This window comes from Cuculus canorus, chromosome 10 (assembly GCF_017976375.1).
Source record: "Cuculus canorus isolate bCucCan1 chromosome 10, bCucCan1.pri, whole genome shotgun sequence".
Taxonomy (NCBI): domain Eukaryota; kingdom Metazoa; phylum Chordata; class Aves; order Cuculiformes; family Cuculidae; genus Cuculus; species Cuculus canorus.
In genome coordinates this window covers 332898-352654 of record NC_071410.1, presented here as the reverse complement: position 1 = coordinate 352654, position 19757 = coordinate 332898, and the positions used below count along the sequence as shown (strand labels likewise).

General features: G+C 47.1%; 1 protein-coding gene across 2 annotated transcripts in view; it reads right to left on the bottom strand.

Moving 5' to 3' along the window:
- Positions 1-19608, bottom strand: part of LOC104054339 (G-protein coupled receptor 83) — a 33922-nt gene extending 14314 nt beyond the window's left edge. For both annotated transcript variants that reach the window (XM_054075273.1, XM_054075274.1), the window contains exon 1: positions 17209-19608. The gene's annotated coding sequence lies outside the window, so the exon portion shown is untranslated. The remainder of the gene's footprint in view (positions 1-17208) is intronic.
- Positions 19609-19757: the final 149 nt, after the last annotated feature.

Sequence of the window (19757 nt, the reverse complement as noted above, 5' to 3'; positions counted from 1 at the left end):
GCAGATGGCCCCATAGCTGCCCCTTCACACCTTACCACTTGCTTACTTTTCAAATTAAGGATGCCTGCTTTTCTTCCCAGCTCTTCCTCTTGCCCCTCTGCTCAGTGAAAGGGGAGTAGGAAGGGATTGACCAGGAGCCGCTCACCTTCCGCACCCCACTCTCTATGCTTCGTCAGGGCTAGCGCTGACCACCCATGTTCTGCTGGCCGGCGCCGGCTGGTCCTGCTGGCGGTCACTAGTTGAGGTGGTTCAGCAGAGCCTCATCCTCGGGGCCCAGTGCTGTGGTGGGTCTGATGTTCTGCTGCAGTCAATGTTCACGTGCCTGCCCCAACGTCTTGGTGAACACCTCAGTTTGCAAGAAATGCAAGCAGAGGCCAAATTCATTGTCAGCCATGTTCCCAGCATCACAGTTCAAAGCATGGGATTGAAATCAAGCTGTTAAACAGAATTCAGAGCCATGACACAGACATTCCTTTGCTTTGAGGTTCCCATAGCGTTAATGCTCCAGCGTTGACACTGTGCACTCTTGCCTTTGCTCCACATCAGCCACCTCCTGTCCTACATATGCTCAGTGGGCCTGCCAGTCCTTTGTTTTCTATGTCATTAGACAAGTGTCTAATTGATGCTTTTCTGCTTTTTTACCTGTCAGAAAACATTTTAGGAGCAGAAATGGCTGTGGTGTAGAATAAGATGGCCTAGAGCTTTCTGCCTATTTTTCTCAAGTGAAATTCAAGCTACCTGCTGGTCTCTGCAGAGGCTTTGCAGGCTGGAGATATTAAAGACGTTCAGCATCTTTTCTTTTTGTGCCTCTTTTTAAATGTCAGAAGGCCTTTTTGTTTCCTGGAGGGCTGGATGCCCTCTAGACAGATGAATTAATAATACCACAGATACAGAGGTGCCAAAGGCATCTTGATGTATGAGCTGCAAGGACTCCTCCATTTGCTCTCAGATATCAGTGCTTGCTCTGTTGTCATCATGAGATTTTAAGGCACAAAATGTCAAGACCCTGAAATACTCATTACCAAACCTTATACCTGCATGCGCTCTTCAATGTGCACAGAAGGGCCCTTGTAAGTTACTCACCCTTCTCACAGAGACACATGTTTAAAAACCCAGCTCGGGTTTTCTTCCTGTGGCAGCGGCATAGCTGGGGTTGGATTGATGACTCAGGTGCTGCAGGGCAGGATCTCTGCACCAGGCCACTTCCCATCCTACTTCTGTTCCACCTGATCTTGGCTCAGCCAGTCCGGACCACGAGCCTCTCTCCCCATAGCGTCACTCTGCAGCTGCTGCGTGGAGGCTATCCTGCTCTGGGATAAAACAGGCCAGAGTTCTGAACAACTGATGTTTCACGTTTATAACAGAAACTACAGCCATATTCTAAATGCATTTGTTGTCTAAAGCCAAATTAAAATTCAGGTGGCAGGAACTGGGGAGTGCAAACTTCTCTCCCAGTGATATTCAGGGACAATCTCCCCAGGTCAGAGTATGATCTAGCATCAGAAATGGGAACACAGCTTTCAAATGCATTATTTCACATTAAAGTCTACCATTAGCATATATTTTAAATAGCACTTACATTCATCAGAAGCGAGTGGATGGAGGAGTAAGTTTTACAAAATGGGCTTCAATAACAGAAATAAGAGAAGAGCAACAATGCAATAGCAATTGCATCCAATTTTCTGTGGACAGTTACAATTTAGACTTTATTATTCAAAATACAAATGGCAAGTATGTAATAGCTACTAATAATGGAATTTCAGAGGAGTTTTAAAAGAAAAGCTTGAAAATGTGTTTGATAGTCCTTGAATTTTCAGCTGAAAGGCTTGGGTGACAGAACAAAGAAAACCAATATGACACTGTTAATCTGCCCTCTCCTTGCACTGATGGGAATGGTCTGCCTTTCCTCACTGATCTAGGTCTTCAGCCTTGATTTTCAATTTTCTTTTCTTTTTTCCTTTCTTTCTCCTTGAAATGATGCGGAGTGCCACTGCTAGCATGCTCAGCTCCTGCCTGGCAGCTGGTCACATGGTTGCCATTGTGGTATAAAACCCAGCAGATAAAACTGGCAGAGAGCTGGTTCCTACCTGTGTCTCCGAGTGCTCCAGCCCAGCTCATGGCACCGGTTGGAATCTTCAGTCCTTCAGATCAGAACAGCCCATACGTGTGGGAAGAGCAGCCCTTCCAGTGTTCTTTGCTGTGGCAGACTTGGCTCCAGAAGCCTTTAACAAGCCTTCGTACAGGTTTTCTTCTTAGGAGCTGCTGTTCTTTTTCACCCTCTGTACAGGAGTACAGGACAGCAAAACCAGCCAACAACGAGTGGTAGCAGGCGCAAAAACAATCAGGAAAGGGTTGACAGTCACTACTTCTGAATATTTCATATTTAGTTTCCAGCTAATTCAGTCAAGAGAGGTTATGAAATTATAATAATGGAATTGGAAGCACATACTTTAAGTGGCACTTCCCCAGGAGGTTTGAAGAGCTCAAATACAAAATTACCGATTATCATCCTTTTCAATTTCTGAGTGAAACCTGGCATTGCACCGAGGGAATGGAAAATGGCAGTGTGGCATCTCTTCTAAAATGGGCTCCAGGGGCAATCCTGGTTATTGTACATCCAACTTCCCTTCCAAGCAGCCTGAAAAACAGGCTCAGGGCACTCGCGAAGAAATGTCATTGACTGGGGGAACTTAATTTTAGAGAAAAGATCTCCTTGCTTGGAGGAGGCAGTGCGGGTGAGGACGACCCCTCCGTACAGCTAGCCTGGGGCCCAAGGAAGATTTCAGCCGGGTTTCTCCTCAAAGGCTTTTGAAGGTACAGAGCTGCTGTGGGACCACGGGCATGGACAAAAAGGGCAGAGACGGACTGGCCACCTGCTTTCCCATCCCAGGACAGGGTCCATCTGCTGCACAGGACACATGGACACCACCCCGTGGGCTCAGAGAAACACTTCAGGGGAAATGCTGCAGCAAGACGGGGATGACTTCACTGATATGAAATCACTAGAGATTGATTTCAGGTGTGGTGAGCAGGCTTGGGTTTGCTGAGCAGGGCTGGGACTTTCCTGAAGGGCTGCTCTTCCTGGGCTGGAAAAGTACCACAGCTCCAGGCAAATGGTTTTGCAAGCAACACCTTCACACCTCAAGGCCTTTAAGCAAACAAACAGTTCAGGGGCTACAAAGTCTTATCAAAATGCAGTGCTTGAGAAAATCAGAGCCACAAAACCTCAGCTCTAAGGAACTAAAGGAGAGCAGTGGGGAGTGACCTCCAGTCCAAACCTGGCACCAAAAAATACAGAAAGATTTCCAGACCTGCTCGGAGACCTAGATTTCTGTAGCAGTTGTAAACAACGTAGTAATTTTCCATTTCTTTCCTTACTGGTACAGAATCCTAAGCAATCCAGGCAGGAAATAAACACACAAACCACCCAGCTTAGCCTACGGCTGTAGAACACAGCCAGCCAGCATCCTCTGGGCAGGCTGCCCCATCATCAATTATTGGGCAAAACACATTATATGTGCAAGCCTTGGCTCTTTTACCTGCATTGTTTTGTACAGCTCAAACAGAAATAGTCACCCAGGGCAAAGTTAAGACCCATCAATACCCATTTCATTGCAGGGCCAAGTTGGGGACTCTTGTTGTTCTTCACTAAGATATTGGCATGCTGTTTCCTATTAAAAAAAAAAAAAAGCATAAAACCAAATTTCAAAAAGGCAGTTTTTCCTGTTGTAAGTTGTTTCTTAAAAGATCAGGTATCCAAAAGAAACCAGAGACCTTATACTTGACATTAAGTCAGACGCTGGCCAGTCTCTTCCTCTTCTCCTCCACAAGAAGCAGCCAGAGCTGCTCGGATCAGGGCAGACAAAAGGCCAGCAGCAGCCATTGGCAGATTTTGCACCCATGCTGCTCTGGATTTTGAACAAATTTCCTGGGACTGGGAAACAAGTGCAAGCAAAAGCAGAGAGGAAGTACAAGAAGGTGGCCCACCTCTTGCCGAGTCATGCCTCTCTGGTCTCCAACCACCAGCCTCACCCTCCCAGAGCCACTGGAGCCTCCTCCTTCTGCAGGGAGCTCTGGACATGCTGTGATGGGTGCACATCCACAGGAAGCAAAGCCACCTCTGTGTGCTGCCGCCCACCTGGAGACCCTGGACATCTACCCATATACACTCTCTCTGCATTTGTTGCCTCCAGGGAAACAGCAAGTATTTGCCAGCTTCTCCTAAATCCCTGCCAAATCCCTGCTTAAACCCACTTAAGGGAAAACCACACAACTTTATTACACTCGGTGATTAGGTTCTCACAAAAGTGAGACAAAATACCTGTTATTATCAAGGACAGTGGGTAATGCTCCCCAGGCTGTACCCTTGGCAGTGGGGTCACCTTGCAGCCAGTGCGGCTGCTTGTGGCCAGAGCAGTACGCTGCCTCTATTATCCTTCCAGTGTGAGATTTCTGCAGGTGCTGGGCCCCATTCCCGGCCAAGGTGGAGAAAGTTCTTCTGGCCTGAAGCTTCAAAATATTTGTGAACCTCCCTGGTCCACTTACGATTTAGGGGCACTCTGCTCAGCGGTTCTGAACGTGTCGGGATGAATGTGAGGCAGTTTGCCCTGTCTGAAGCAGAGGTACCTTTGGTACATGGAGAGGTTTCAGGAATGTTGATTTCCTGCTTCTGTTCAACTTTCTTGCTCAAGGGACTGATCTGAATCACGGTCCTGTGGGGTTCCTCCCTTTCCAGATGCAAGAGTAAAAAATTATGTAACCCCGTCTTGTTTTTGTAACGTTTTGCTAAGGAGAGGCAACACCAACCTCCAACACTTCTCCTGCTGCCTACAGCATGGTTTCTTCAAGGGACAGAGGCAGAGTTTGGGGAGAGGAGGCTGCAGGGACTCCTTGCCTGCAGTCCCATATGCACCCTGCGCTGCACATTCCTGCACCCCTGACAAGCAACAGGAGGCTGCAAAGCCTCCAACACCAGGTCAGAGGAGACCTGCACACTGCCAGAGTCTACTCGGTGGGTAAAGATAGAGACACAGAGCCAAGCACCACTGCTGGGGACTTTTCCCAGGTGGAAATGCTGAGCAAGGATTCCAAAACCTTTGGTTGACTTGACGCCATCCTCCTCGGCGCCGAGGCCTGTGGCAGCACCTCTGGAAAGCCTGCCTGAATTGTTTGTTCATCAGCTACCCTAGCAACCCACTGCTCATGTCAGTGATGCTTAATTACACAGGGTGATGGATTAATTTGTGCATTTGGGGCTTATCCAAGCTGGAACTCAGGTCCTACCCATTTTTCTTCCAGTTTTTTCTTGTCCTAGCTGGTGTAATCCCTCAGTCAGGAAATTTCCATCTGAGACAGTCCCACTATTCTCCATCCCTAGACCAAGGCACTCACACTCAAGTGGCCCTGGGGATCAGGTGGACGTATTTTTCAAACATGGTTTCTTTTCTCTGTGCCTCTACAGCATCTGGGATTTAAATGTACATTAACGTTCTGCATTTTCTGTTCCACTGATGAGCTTGGCAAGCACAGAAGCCAGGCCTTTCCCAGAGGCAAATGAGTGGCTGCAGAGGAGGAATACCGGGAACCACTTTGTTAGCTTAAGAACGTGAACACTTAAAACTGAAGAGACAGGCATTTCCTTTTCATATAGAAAAATTATTGCCAAGTGCTGAGCCTGGGGAGCAATTTTCCTCTTTCTATTCAGTTTATCTGTGCAAATGACCAGGGTATAATCTAAGCGAAAAGAGAGCGTACAGGTCACTGACACCGGTCACAGCTGTGCCTTTCTGAGGTGGAGGGAGAGCTGGCACAGACCAGCCTAACTTGACATGGGGACCTGAACTCCAAAACCCTTCTGTGGTGAAAACAGTCATCTGTGGTCAGCTGGGAATGCCTGCAGACAGCCTGAGGACTTGTTTTGTTTAGATGCCATAGATCCACCACCCTTATGGTGATTTCTCTTCTGCCTCAAGCTCAGAGAAGTGGGCTTGTGCCTCACCAACAATGGAGGAGGGGTGTCATGGAAATATTCACAGGGTGAGAAACTACTTCATGACTATGGAAAGCAGACAAGAACAGACAATTACACTTCTCTGGGTAGCAAATAAGGTTTTTGACTGCAAAGTGAAGTCTAAACTCCTACTGAAATTTTTCAGTGCTTCAAGATGCAAGAGATGAAAATCTGGCTGCACCTCTGTGAAGACCAGAGCCACTCACAAGGTGCGGATGCTGAACCAGAGGGACCCAGAAACACAAGTCCAGCCGTCACTCTTCCTCCCGCAGCCCCAGCTCCCTGCAGCCAAGAGGGCTTCCTCCACAGAGCCCGGACACAGCCCTGGCCCTTTCTCACCTCCAGGGCTCAAGTGCCAGAACAGCTGCTCAGCAGTGCGATGCCCTGGGAAAGCTGCCCCATTTGCCCACAGCCATCGGAGTCAGTGGCAGGAATCCTGCCTGCAGGGAAGGTTTATTAAATACCTATCAGCTCCTGCACAAATTGCAGCATAGCTGACGGTGCAGGGAGCGACACAGGGATTTGCTTCTCTGCAGGTACCATTTTCCAGTAATGTAAATTAGACTCTGCTGAGCTCCATGCTGGTTTATTTAAGCTCTTCCTGGTACTGAAGCTTACTAAAGACAAGGATGAAGCGCCTTATTCCACACCATATTTTGTAGCATAAACCTACTCATGTTTTAAGGCTGTGAAGGAATAATCAGGAAATGCTGCATAATCTGCACCGATTCTCATTTTCTGTGCCCCTCTGGCAAGTCACCCTGCAGCCTTCTGCTGGTCTGATGTTAAAATAGAAGGGAAATTGCTTCCTTATGAATCAGCACAACCAATATCTTGTGCTTGTTTTGTCTGGCTGAGTAATTTGTTCTTGGTAGGGAGAAAGTTTTGCCCATGGTCATCCATGGTCAAACACCCCCAAAGCCAAGGGAAGGTGAACGACTCGGGACTTGCGAGCCAGATACTGAGGCAAATTCCTAATCATTCTTTCCATCTAGCAGTTTTTAATTAGAGCCCACAGGCTCTGCTGAGGTGCACACGCAACATCTCAGGGGGAGCAGAGCACGAAGGATCGCCCAGATACCACCATGTCCTTTTGTTACACACTGCCGCTCTGCACGTACGGTCCCTGGCTGGGAGCCTGCTGGGGGCTGCCCTTGCAAAGCTGGGATGGAAAGCAGAGTTAATTTATTTCAGAGTTCATTGCTGCTCTGCTCTGTATATTTGGAGCTAGGAGCTGCTGTGGAGGCACAGAGAGCAGGATGTGACATGACAGCTTCTCTGCCCAGGACCTTAAAAAAGACATTTTCATTAACAGAAAACGAACACAGACAAGTGTTTCTTTCCTGCTGGCAGCCGTCCGCATGGCTGTGCTGGCATGGGGTGCACAGCCCAGCAAGATCTCTTCCAGCTCCCTGGGAAGCAGGAAGGCAAGGTGACGGACAGACAAGTTCTGCAGGGTTCCCAGCTCCAGGCCCTCGGTGCAAGACGCAACAGCTTTCACTGCTTCGTGAGCCAGGGCTGCCCAGAGGCCAGCAGAGCCTCCATGGGGCTGGGAGCCCTGAGGGATACGTCTCCTCCATGGGGCCCGGGTGCCCTCCTGGGTGCCGGAGCTTCGTGCTGTCCCGTGTTCCTCAGAGAGTTCACAGCAGCAGCTGGGTTTAAGGCATGGCAAAGCATCCCTGAAAGAGGCCTTGGGAGAGTGCACGGATCTCTGCTCAGGGCATAGGGGGGCTGTTCTTCTGCCTGTACAGGACCTCACAGGGACCAGATGAGGGACACTGTGTATATTATATTTATGTTGGAGGGAAAATAAGAGTTTCTCTGTAGCAGAAGAGATAAAGTCAGCAGCTCAGGTGATTAACAAGCCTGGGATCTCATTCACAGACCCAGGACAAGATCTCACCACATCACTCCAAGCTGCAGGACCTGCTTCCACATGGTGCTGGCAGGGAAGGTACAGCACAGCCCCACATACATGCCATCCTGTCCCCTGCAGTGCACTTGGGTAGCGATACAGGCACATATCATTTCACAAAGAATAGTGTGTGTCATAAGAAACGAGCTTATAATAGTCCTCTGTCCTGAGAGAATGTGACCTGACATAAGCTTAAAGGGCCTTTAAAACGCTAACCAAGAGGAAGTTACAGTTTACAACCATCTTAAGGAGGGGATGGACATTCTTTACAGGAAAACTGTGAAGCTCAACAACGTGAGGCAATCCTTTCCCTTGGGAAGATCGCAGGAGACATTGGTCTGAAGGGCAGCACTACTGTCCCCAGCTCCTCATGCCCTTAAGATGCCCCTTCGGGACATTCTCAGTTCCCCCCCCATCTATTAAAAAGCCAGCCTCGATGAGCTGTCCTGTTAACTCTCACCTGGATCACTGGGATCTGATCCACATAAGCTCAGGCCCCATGGTGCTTATTTGAAAGGTCAGGATCTGACTCACGACTGTAGTATGATGATATTTTCGGCTCTGTTTTAATCATTTTCTCCTCCATGTCTCATGTACTGCCTGCCAGAACTTCTCGTCCTCCCAATTATGGTGAAAACAGATTAGTAACAGGCTAATTCAGGAACTACCTTGGCATTATTGACCAACACAGAATCTAGTCCAAAAATATTAATTCCTCATTTATCTTCCTCACCACAGGTCTAGCACAGGGAAAAATGTTGGACTAGAGCACAAAGTGAGGGAGATCGCTTTCATCTGCTGCTATGAATGTTTATCTCAAAATCCTGATGTTTAATGTTAACTCACCAATGCAAAAAGGAATACAAAAATCCCATCAGTAGGCTCCTTGCTGCTACCTTGGGGTCTCTTTTCCATTTCAAGAGACAGGATTAGCACTTTCCTGCACTATGCAGAAAACCAGTGCCCTGTTCCTTAAACCTTCCAGGCTGTGTCAGCCATAGGCATTCCAGTTCAGATCGCATGAACTCTCAAACCTTTTGGTTAGGTCATATTCCTCACTCTAGATCCATCATGCCTAGCTGTTTCACTCCCGGGACACCAACAGTTTTAAAACTGCATGTCCCCTGCAGCAATTTTATTCCACATTTAATATGATGTCTTTTACGTCTCATATTATTTGGCAAATGTTAATTCATAGCCAGCCCTCCTGTAAGCAGAGAAATTGCTATCATTAACCTCATTTTATGGAAAGGAGAGAGCAGAGAAATTAAGTTATTCGCTGAGGGCAAAGTGGCAGAACCAGTATTAATACATGAGTAAGAGCTCACTGATCTTGTCTCCCAACTGTCCCTCTCCTCAGCATCCTTGCAGTGCCAGGCATCCCTTTTTGGGAAGCCAGAGCCCTACATCGCACTTTGTGACATCTTCTCTTCTGATTTATTCCACACCACCTTTTTAATAAACACCACAGTTGCTCAGCCATTAGAACAATAAGGGAAGTCTGCCTTCCCTTCCTCTTCTCTCTAGCAGACTGGCAGCAACTCGTCTTCAAAGTTTCTACAGCCAGTGTTCCTTTCCTTCATGGTCCTTTGCGGTGAGCGCATGCTCTGTCTGTTGCCCAGCCGCTGGTGTACGTGGTGGGACCGGCTGGTGCTGCGATAGCATCACTCCCTGTCACATCAGGGCTCTGACACACACAGACACTATCTTCGCTTTCCCAGAAGGCAACACTTTGTCAGCTGCCTGTGTGTTTGTCGAGTGGCCCATCTGACACTTGGCACCGTGAGCTGGTTCCCAGCTATTACAGGGCCGTGCCACAGCCAGTACTGGACACTGGAACAAGACCAGTGCTCTGCTCTCCTCAGCAGTCACTGGGCATTCTTTTTTAAACTACATGTACTGGAAACTCTTATCTTGGCTGGCAGAGCCTGGACTCCCACAACCTGCATCACAGCTTGAGCGGGTGTCAGGGAAGATATTTTTGAAGTGCTGGACAAGCTCAGTCGGTGAATTGCAATTACTATGAAAACCACTTTGTGCAGAAGATGGATTTTGTTGCACACCCAGAGGGTGCTGCACTCCTCAGATATAGGCAAAACACATAGCAGAGCATGCACGGCATTTTAGGGGACGCTTTCCCATTCCTGATGCCTCAGGTATTTGTGCAGACTTGAGAGAGAGGGAAATTACCTCCCTGTACAATCAAGATACAAATTTCCTATTCACTTCTACATCTTGGAAGGGATTTTATATCTTTACTTCATTCACCGTGATCTTTTGGGCATGTCTTTAGCTTTCCAAGAAATGCATCCACTAAAAGAGTTCTCTTGAAGTCCAGGATGTGACTTTACAACCAAAAGAATCCTCTACCATAAAAATCATGTTTGTTAATTGATTGGTGGTGGCCAAGCACAATTAATGAGACTTCTCCCCTGCACAGGACTTCTGCATGTCTAGGGCCACAACCAGGGCAAGGGGAAGTACTTCAGACATGAAATGCTTTTTCCACATGAAAAGGTGAAATTTAAGACAGCATTAATAACAGTAGAACTAGGTTGCAGCAGGCTTCCAATCCCAGGCTATCAAGAAACCCAAACACATAATTCATAGTAGATTGGAAGTCATTTTCAAGTGCTTTAAATTTTTGTTGAACAATTTGCAGAAAACTGAGTAAGATTTGAAGAAAAAAGGCTTTTCTGGTCATTCTTCTGGTGTTGTAAGGAATAACTGGAGAGGCACCCTCGCTGGCTAGAGCGTTTGGAGACTGTTCCAGCTGCTGCAGTATTCCCTCAAGACAGATGGGTACACATGCATGAGGGCATCAGCCAGTTACGCTCCTGCCCCTTTAAGCCTTGATCCGAAATGTAATACTTCAGGAATATGATGGTTTAAACAATTTTAGTCAGTGAGTCAGTTCCAGATTATCAGCCCACAGCGGGAGGGTGGTGACTCTCCCTCATAAATTAGCAACGAACAAGCTCTTGCCTTTGATGAATGTTATTTTAAAGACTCATCTCATTTATGAGCTCCAAGTATGCTGCCCATTAATCACTGCAAAGGAACACTGTACTCTCCTCCCCCGACAGTTTTATTCCTGGGATAACTCTTTCAGCATCAAAAGAAGAGAGAAGAAGAAAGAGGGAGAAGGAAACAGAAAAGATGTTGGGCCACCAGACCTATGGGGAAGTTGGTGCCATTACAGGAAAGTCACCTCAGGTGTTAGGAAGGACAGGAAGTTGCTTGCAAGGCTTCTAGACCTAAATATTAGAAAATAATTAAACCTATGCCTGTTTTGAAAGAGGAAAAAGGTATGGGAAAGATCCTGCACCAAAGCACGAGCCATTCAGAGCCTGGGTAGTGTGGGCTCTGGTTGCCTCATTGACAGCACTTTACCAGTTGCCACACAATCTCTATGTCAGATAAGCCATGCTTATTCCACTGCCTGTGCCTGTCTGAACCTCTTGTTCTCCTCAAGCAGCAATTCAATGAGGAGGAATATCAGTTCGACAGATCATGGCAGGAGATGAAGCTGCTGAGAAACAAGTTCCTTGCATGTGTCTTGGGCTTCATAAGAAACTGAGAGAATCTGTGATTATCCCTAAAGTAAACTTAGGGATACCAGTGAGGAGCCTATTGGGTAAGACTGAGCGGAGAAAAAGTCTCAGAAGTATCAGTTCACTGAATATTTATGCTAACTCGCAAGGCATCATGGAAGGGTGGTGACTGCAACCACTGCCAAGAGGTGATCCAATCTCCTAGGATCTCAGGCCAAATTCATTTGCAGTCCAATCCCTATAGTTTCTGTGAAGATAGAAGAGTTCTGCCCTTCACAGTCAGTATCTGTGAAGAGGATTGCACTTTGAGTGAGGTTTGTATATTTATGTACACATACCTGCACATTTTCAAGAGGGGTAACCATACTCTGACACCATGGAACTAGATAATGATGTTGCTTCATATTTGATTCTGAGTACAGGGGGGGATTCGACTCAGGTTTAAAAGGTCTCATGAAGCAATGGGATTTGGGTTTTGTCTGGTCTCTCAGATGCTGGGCCCTTTCAAGAGCAACTCTACCCAGATGGTCTGCTCCCATTATGATGCAGTAGCAGAGGAATGCCGATGGGTTGTAGCTGATTGCATCCTCACAGCATCATTTCTATTTATTCCTTGCAGGCTTCATGCCACCCTAGTGTTGGCTCAGCTCAGACAAGCTAAAACATATGCTTATTTGGAGCAGTATTTTAAACTTTTAAGTCTCCCAAGTGAAATCTGTCCTTCCAGAATCCCTTTTTTCTGCCTTCCTGGAAGTCTCACCAAACTTCTTGAACCCATTCTCCTCCAAGACCCTTGTTTGCAGATTGGTCGTTTGAGGAGCTAGGCAATAATGAAGAGTCACAGTCAGGGCTGATCCTGTAGACTTTCCCATTTGCTCAGAAGTTTGAGGACTCCAAGGACAACACTGCTCCCAGCATGGCTTATTGCAGCCTGAAACTACTAACTTCATACTAGAGTTTAATGACTGGCAAATCAATAAAATACATTGACAAGAGACAGTAAATCTTCGCTTGGCTTATGTTCCACCCCTGAGAAAGGATTCTGGCTATAAACCTTTTGTGATGGTGAGACACTGCTGCAGCACCTCTCCCGAAAAGGGCCCAAAGCATCCTAACCAAGGGAATCGCTCCAGCATGCCTTGGTCAAAAGGAACCCTCTGATGCCTGATGACACGGGGGAAGATGAATCCTCTTCCCTGATCCTATAGCCCCAGGAAAAGTTTTGTAAGGATTTTTAAGGCCCTGAACAGACCTCATTGAAATTTGTTTCCATATGCTTTGAAATCAAGTAATAAAAGGCCACGGGAATTCTCCCATCAGCTTCACCGGGCCTAGAAAAACACCAGCACCACTCCTATAATTCTTCCTTCCCATTGCTTCTACATTTCAACTTCCAGATATTTCTTTTTTTGCGGCCTCCATTCTATTACCAAATGCTCCCTGAAAAACAAAAGCAGATCACACTGCTCTTAGGCTGGCCTGATCATTAGCAAAGGCATCAAAATGAAGTTTGAATGCTTTAATATTAATGAAGTCAAATTGTAGTGTGTCCAACACCTTTAAAATTGTATGGGCTACAGAGGAAGATTGGGCAAGCGCCTGCCTGACTGCAGAGGTGTCCCTGGAGGAAGTGCTTTTCCAGGGAAAGAACTGCTGAGCAGGAATAAAGCCCATCTGAAGTGGAGGGAAGAGTTTCTTTCATCATGGACTTGCTAAATTAATGAGGAAACCTTTCACCTATGATTGATGGGGCCAGCAACGTGAGCCTACAGGTGGATCGAAGCCACAGAGAGCTGGAAGGCAGCCTGTGCACGGGCAGTTGGAGCAAGGGCAGGAAGGAAAACAATGGCTTGGGTTCATTCACCTGCTTTGATGTCTGTGTCTCAGGGAAAGAAATGCACAATAAGCTCTTTGTCAAGAACAGCAGAAGGTCCCTATAAAAAAAAAATTCAAGCAGACAGCAAGTTGTCTGCAACAGCAAAATATTGTAAAATCAGAATCTCTCTTCAAAGTTGCTGCTGGAAAATATTTTTCACCCAAGAATTTTTTTACTTTAAGATTGATAGCCATAATTCGTATTTTAACCTAAGAAAAAAGGGTTTTCTATGGCAATTAGCAGCTCCTTTTGCCAGCTATGTCTCCTGGGAAACCAATCTTTTTTGTAGAACACTCTGAAAGCTTAGTGTGACTGACGGCTGTCATGCTTGCCTCACATACTCGGTTTTTATTCCTTTCATCTCCTTTCTTAACTTACTGCATCTCTGAATTATCCCAGGGATTTGGGGGAACTGGCAAAAAGCCTCCAGCAGAAGCCCCATGCAGTGGTTAGGGATCGTGATCTGCACCTCTAATGAATGATGGTGGTATCCCCAGGTCCACAGGCAGCAAGGATGCATCCTGCATCACTGTGCGGAGGCATTTGCAGAGGCACCGGCTAGCGGCAGGGTGCAGTGCCACATCCAGCACGTCAGTGAGGCCAGTTCCATACCAAGCACCCAAGGTCTGCACTGCATGGAAAGCGCTGGTGGAGCTTTGCAAGCCCAGCAGGACACGGCCAAGGATCCCCAAGTGCCCCTTACATTGACAGCTCTCTGCCATCCCTTCCCACTTGAGCCCTGGGAAGTTCTTACACTCCACTGACAGAGTCCACCAACAGGGACACAAGTGTCTCCCTTCAAAAACAGCACCTTTGCAAGCTTGTTTCTGTTGTTGTTGTTGTAGGTTTGGCAGGTAAATAATTCACAAAAAATGCTACAGTTAGAATTTTTCTTTACCCAGAGGCAGAAGGTTACATTTCTCACTCAATATTTGTAGAAACAGCAGAAGCCGCTGCTTGAGGAAACCATGCATGTCTTCAGAAGAAAAGACAAAAGCTTTCCTGGATGGGATTTGAAGCGATTTCTGCTTTCTCTAAACACACATGCCGAAGTTTTAAATTAAAAAAAAAAAAAAAAAAAAAAAAGTTGAAAAGAAAAGTTAAACTTTTCATATAGGGAACAAAAATAGAGCTTTTTGCATCTTAAATGCCAGATTTTAAAGCATCCAGCATTGGCGGGTAAGCTGTGCCAGAACCTTAGAGGAGAGGCCAAAGGGACACCAGAGGCATTTGTCTTCAGGCAGACACAAAGATACCATGGCAATGAGGACAAAAATTGTTTTAATAGACAGAGATTTGTTATCATAGGGAAGAGCAAGATGATTTAGCTAATTTAAGAATCTTGGATCACAAAGCAAACTGGATTGACATTTATGCACACACGCACCAACTACCAGGGATAACAGCACATCGCAGGGGTTCCCTAGGCTGAAGATGCCACAGAGCCCACATTGCTAGGTACCTTGCCTCAGGAGTGGTGCCACAAAGCCCAGCCAGCTCCAGCAACATACAGAAAGGCAAAACCACATTTAACCATAAAGGTGACAGAGTTCACAGTAAGGATCCAAAACAGCAAAGGCTATGATAGAGACTGAAAAAAGTCTTACAGGAGAACACAGATATTCTGGGGCAAGACTGAAGTGCCCCAGAGGAACAATTGAAGCAAAATCATCACCACAGCTTTCAGAACCAGCATTTGGCCCCAGGGAGGAAGCGAGCTCTTCTCAGCAGAGACGGCAAGAAGCCAAAGGCCCCCCCTCAACACCAAGAAGAGGTCCGCAGAACACATCTGAAATCTGTTCGCTGAGACACGGGGGAAAGCAAACAGCCCTTGACTTTCTGTTACCCAGTTGTGTCTGGACTTATACATCAAAGTGCCTGGCTATCTCTGTATTAGGGATGCTTCCCCAAAACACCCTTTGATAAACATCATGACAACTAGGGACAAAGGAATATGGATTAATCTAAGTTTTCCAATTACCTGTCCTCTTGCAGGGCAGGAGACCAGCTCAGGAAATTGGGAAAGAGATACAAAGAAAACCAAACTAAGCCTCTTGGTCTCAATGAGCTCACCTTTCTCCAGGTGCTGGCTGCGATGGATCCAAACATCTGCTGGGATGCTGAGGAGCTGGAGCCAGAGGAGCTGCAGGCAGTGGGCTCTTAGAACTGAGCCCTGGGTGATGAGGTGATGAGCTGCAGCTTACTTGAGGACACACAGAGCCAACACCTGGAGGGATGGCCCACCAGCACACTAACACACAAGCACACATGGCAGCATCCTGGTCTTGAATGACTCCCAATTCCTTTTATCATGTTATTCAACAGCATCTCAAATCTCCTGTGGCAGCTCCCTCATCTAGCAGCATTTTGTAACCTAAACACACGTATATACTTTAAAAACAGTCCTGATTCTTTAAAGTGGTGAGCCCTAATTTGCCATCTGAACCCTTGTCCCTCACCTTGACAGTAAGGATGCTGTGTGTTACCCAGCTGTGTGCACAGCTCAGCCTGCTGAGCCCCAGGAAGGGTTTTTGTGTGTTTAGGGAACATACAGGTGGCTCTCAGCAGCTTTATCTCAGACAGCATGAAAACCTCTGGGGTTGCTCCCTCACCAGAAGCCCATTTTAGCTCCAGGGTGGGTTGAAGAGAGGAGGAGAGGAACAATTCTGGGATTTGGACAAAGTTGTTCCTTCCTGCAAAGTGCTGGCATTAGCTTCGGAGCCCCAAAGCATCTCTCCAAACACAAGAACAGCATGGGTAAGTGGCTGCAAGCAAGCTTGTTTGGCTGATATTTGTCTGAATTTATCAACTTTTAACTTTGCGATGACCTTCCTGAGTAAGTACAAACATTGTAAATCACACAACTCTGGAAAGTAGGAGCTGGAGATGGGAGATAAAGCAACCATCAGGAGTGCCATTCTAACTCGGGATGAGGGCAGGATCTAAGTGTTTTTAATGATGCTTCTGGTTGTTATTTCTATTTAAGAGAAAAAAAGGAGAATAAAAGAAGAAATGCATAAGGAGAATTGTGGTGTTTGCCTTTACAACACCATTTAATTGAAAGCATTGTAGCTTTTCATACAAAGTTAAATGGATGATAAAGCTTTTTCCTACTTGTGTTCATGCAGTGAGAAGGACACACTCTCACAAAAGATTAACAGGAGACCTGATCCCACATGTGGAAACTCAAAACTAGTCTGGAGGCATACAAACCAGGGTAATGTGCTGGTATCAGCACACCCAGGACCACTGGTATTCAGTGCATGACGTTCTGTGCGACTGGGCTGAAAGATCCTGCTCTGCAGTTCTCTCCTCCTCCATATCTCAGCATCATTCACTCACTCACTCCTGTGACAGAATGACATTATTCTACTTCTGTATTCCTCCACAGGTTTTTAAAATTGGCACTTGTTAAGTTGTGATGTAACGTAGAGGACTGGGGAGAAGAGCGGACGAAAGACAGGACGCCCAGTCATGAGAACACATGATCCAGTGAGAGGTGTCCCTGCCCTTCACAAGGGAGTTGGAACTACATGATCTTTAAGGTCCATTCCAACCCAAACCATTCTATGATTCTAATAAGAAAAAAAGATGGCCCTTTGTTCCAAAGAGCCTTCAGAAGGTGATCAGGCTCTGAAAGAGATGTTAATGACAGAGAAAAGTATCTGTGGGATTCATCTCTTTGTTTTAACCTCCCCAGGGTGAGTGTTTTCTAGCCCCTGGCTTTTGTGTTTGTTTAGGTGCAATATTATTACTGACAAATCACAGGCTGGAAAGGAGAGACATTATGTCAGAGGATGAAAACCGATGCTGTCAACATTTGGTTCAACTTCACTGCAAACTTCTCACCTACCTTGTCCTTTCGGAACAGTCCAAAGCTTCATGACCAGTGTACCGCTGGTACATGGCTACTCTGTGCTTTGGCTGGCCATTGCAATTCAGCCGTCAAGACCTATTTTTAGTCATATGAATAACGAAGAACTTTTGGAGCGGATCCTGAAACGTCCTGAGACTCAACAGGAATGTGACAGTGGCGCTCAGCGGAGCTCACTAGCAAGTGCTTTGTTTGTTCGATTGCACAGTGCCTTTTTATCCCGTGTTTGCAGTGAGTCACATTTCCTCTGCCCACAGCTTCCTTGTAAAAAGTAGAATAATAATGAGGTACTCTTGTACTAACTTGGTATTCAGCACAGGTCCAGGAAGTTAAGCTTTCCATTGATTGTTTGCTATGGTTGTGAGCACAAAACGCGCTGCCAGACCCCTCTGCCAGGCTGGCTGGTGAAGATCTGTCAGTGAAGTGTTTTGAACAGAATTGCTCCACTTCCTTTGCCGATCTGTGCTATCACTTCTGGGAACTCGGGACTCGCTGTAGTTATCCAGCTGGGCTGCATTAGGAACTCGAGGTCAGGCTACCTTATCTTATTTATTTTAATGTGTTCTTTTAACTGAGATACTGAACTTCTCAGATGCTATTGTCTGAGGCCCTGGCCAAGGCAGCCAGCAAAGCTTCAGAATTAGAGCCCTGGCATCAGTAACAAGTGATTTCAGCTGAGGCTGAATCCTGGAAAAGCTGGAAAAGAGTGGTTGTCTGGTTTGTTGGGACCTTGGGCTCCTTGAATTGCAGATGAACTTCCAGGGACAGGCACGCACTCGCACAAATCATCTCTTTAAAGACTTCTTTTCCATTGTTCATATCGTAGATGACTAAAATGCTCCAAGTAGGTTCCAAGTTCATTTCTCAAGCCTTGAATCGTATTTTGATATGATTTTTGAAGTTCTCTGAGAAATCCCTCTTCACTCACACGCTATTGAAACCCAGCAGGATAAGACAACTGTATGGCAGCCTTCATTATATTTTGCGTTCCCAAAGCAGCCTAAAAATTAAGTAAGTTGTCCATTTCGGGTCACAATTTGGAGGACAGGCTTGTTTCCAGGGTATGGTCTCCCTTGCTGGCTATTCCTGCTCTCGTAGCAGACACCTTGGAGGATGGCAGCAAGGGGACCATATCTTCTAGTCGTGGTAGCACCGGGTCAACTACTTGAATATCTTGTAACAAAGCCCTACAGTCCACTGCCAGGTGGAAGATGTAATGCTTAATATTTACTTCGACTTCTTCTGATTGCATAGCATCGCTTCATTCCTACCCTTGTCTAACCCCAGCAAGCAATGCCTCATCATTTGGTGTCTGGAAAACCAGTCTATGGGGAGCGGCTGAGGGACTGCTCAGTGCAGAGAAGAGGAGGCTGAGGGAAGACCTCATTGCTCTCTGCAACTGCCTGAAAGGACGTAGGAGCGAGGTAGGTGCCAGTCTCTTCTCCCAGGAAAAAAGTAGTAGGATATGAGAAGCTCGACATGAGCCAGCAATGTGATCTCACAGCCCAGAAGGCCAACCATATCCTGGGCTGCATCCAAAGAAGCGTGGCCAGCAGGGCGAGGAAGGGGATTCTGCCCCTCTGTTCCTCTCTTGTGAGACCTCATCTGGAGTACTGCGCCCAGTTCTGGAATCCGCAACATAAGAAGGAGATGGAGCTGTTGGAATGGGTCCAGAGGAGGCTACAAAGATGATCCGAGGGCTGGAGCACCTTCCCTACAAGGACAGGCTGAGAGTTTGGGTTGTTCAGCCTGGAGAAGAGAAGGCTCCAAGGAGACCTTATAGCGACCTTCCAGTACCTGAAGGGGCTACAAGAAAGCTGGGGAGGGACTGTTCACAAAGGCCTGTGGGGACAGGACAAGGGGGAATGGGTATAAACTGTAGAAGGGCAGATTTAGACTAGACATAGGGAAGAATTTCTTCACAATGAGGGTGGTGAGGCGCTGGCCCATGTTGCCCAGAGAAGTTGCAGCTGCCCCATCCCTAGAAGTGTTCAAGGCCACCACACTGGATGGGGTTTGAGCCCTCTGATCCAGTGGGATGTCCCTGCCCATGGCAGAAGGGGTGGAACAAGACAATCTCTAAGGTCCCTTCCAACCTAATGATTCCATGATAAAAGGAAATGGCCTCAAGTAGTGCCAGGGGAGGTTTAGATGGGATATTAGGAAATACTCCTTCACGGAAAAGGCACATGGAAAGACAAAGGCCTGGCAGAGGCTGCCCAGCAAAGCGGCGGCGCCTCCATCCCTGGAGGGAATTAAGAATGTGGATGTGGCAATGAGGAACGCCGTGGAGCTAGCGGGTCTGCGTTGAGGGCTGGACTCGATGGTCTTGAAGGTCTTTCCCAGCACAGAGGATTGCGTGACCTCATGATTCTACCCAGTGCCACGTCAGGCAGCGTCATGGGATGGAGGAACCCGGTCCCCGCCCCCCTTTCCCGCCCCCCCGGTCCCGCAGAGGCGGGCAGGCGCCCCCCAGCGGGCCCGCAGCGCCCCCTGGCGACCGCGCGGGGCACCGCGGCCGAGGATTT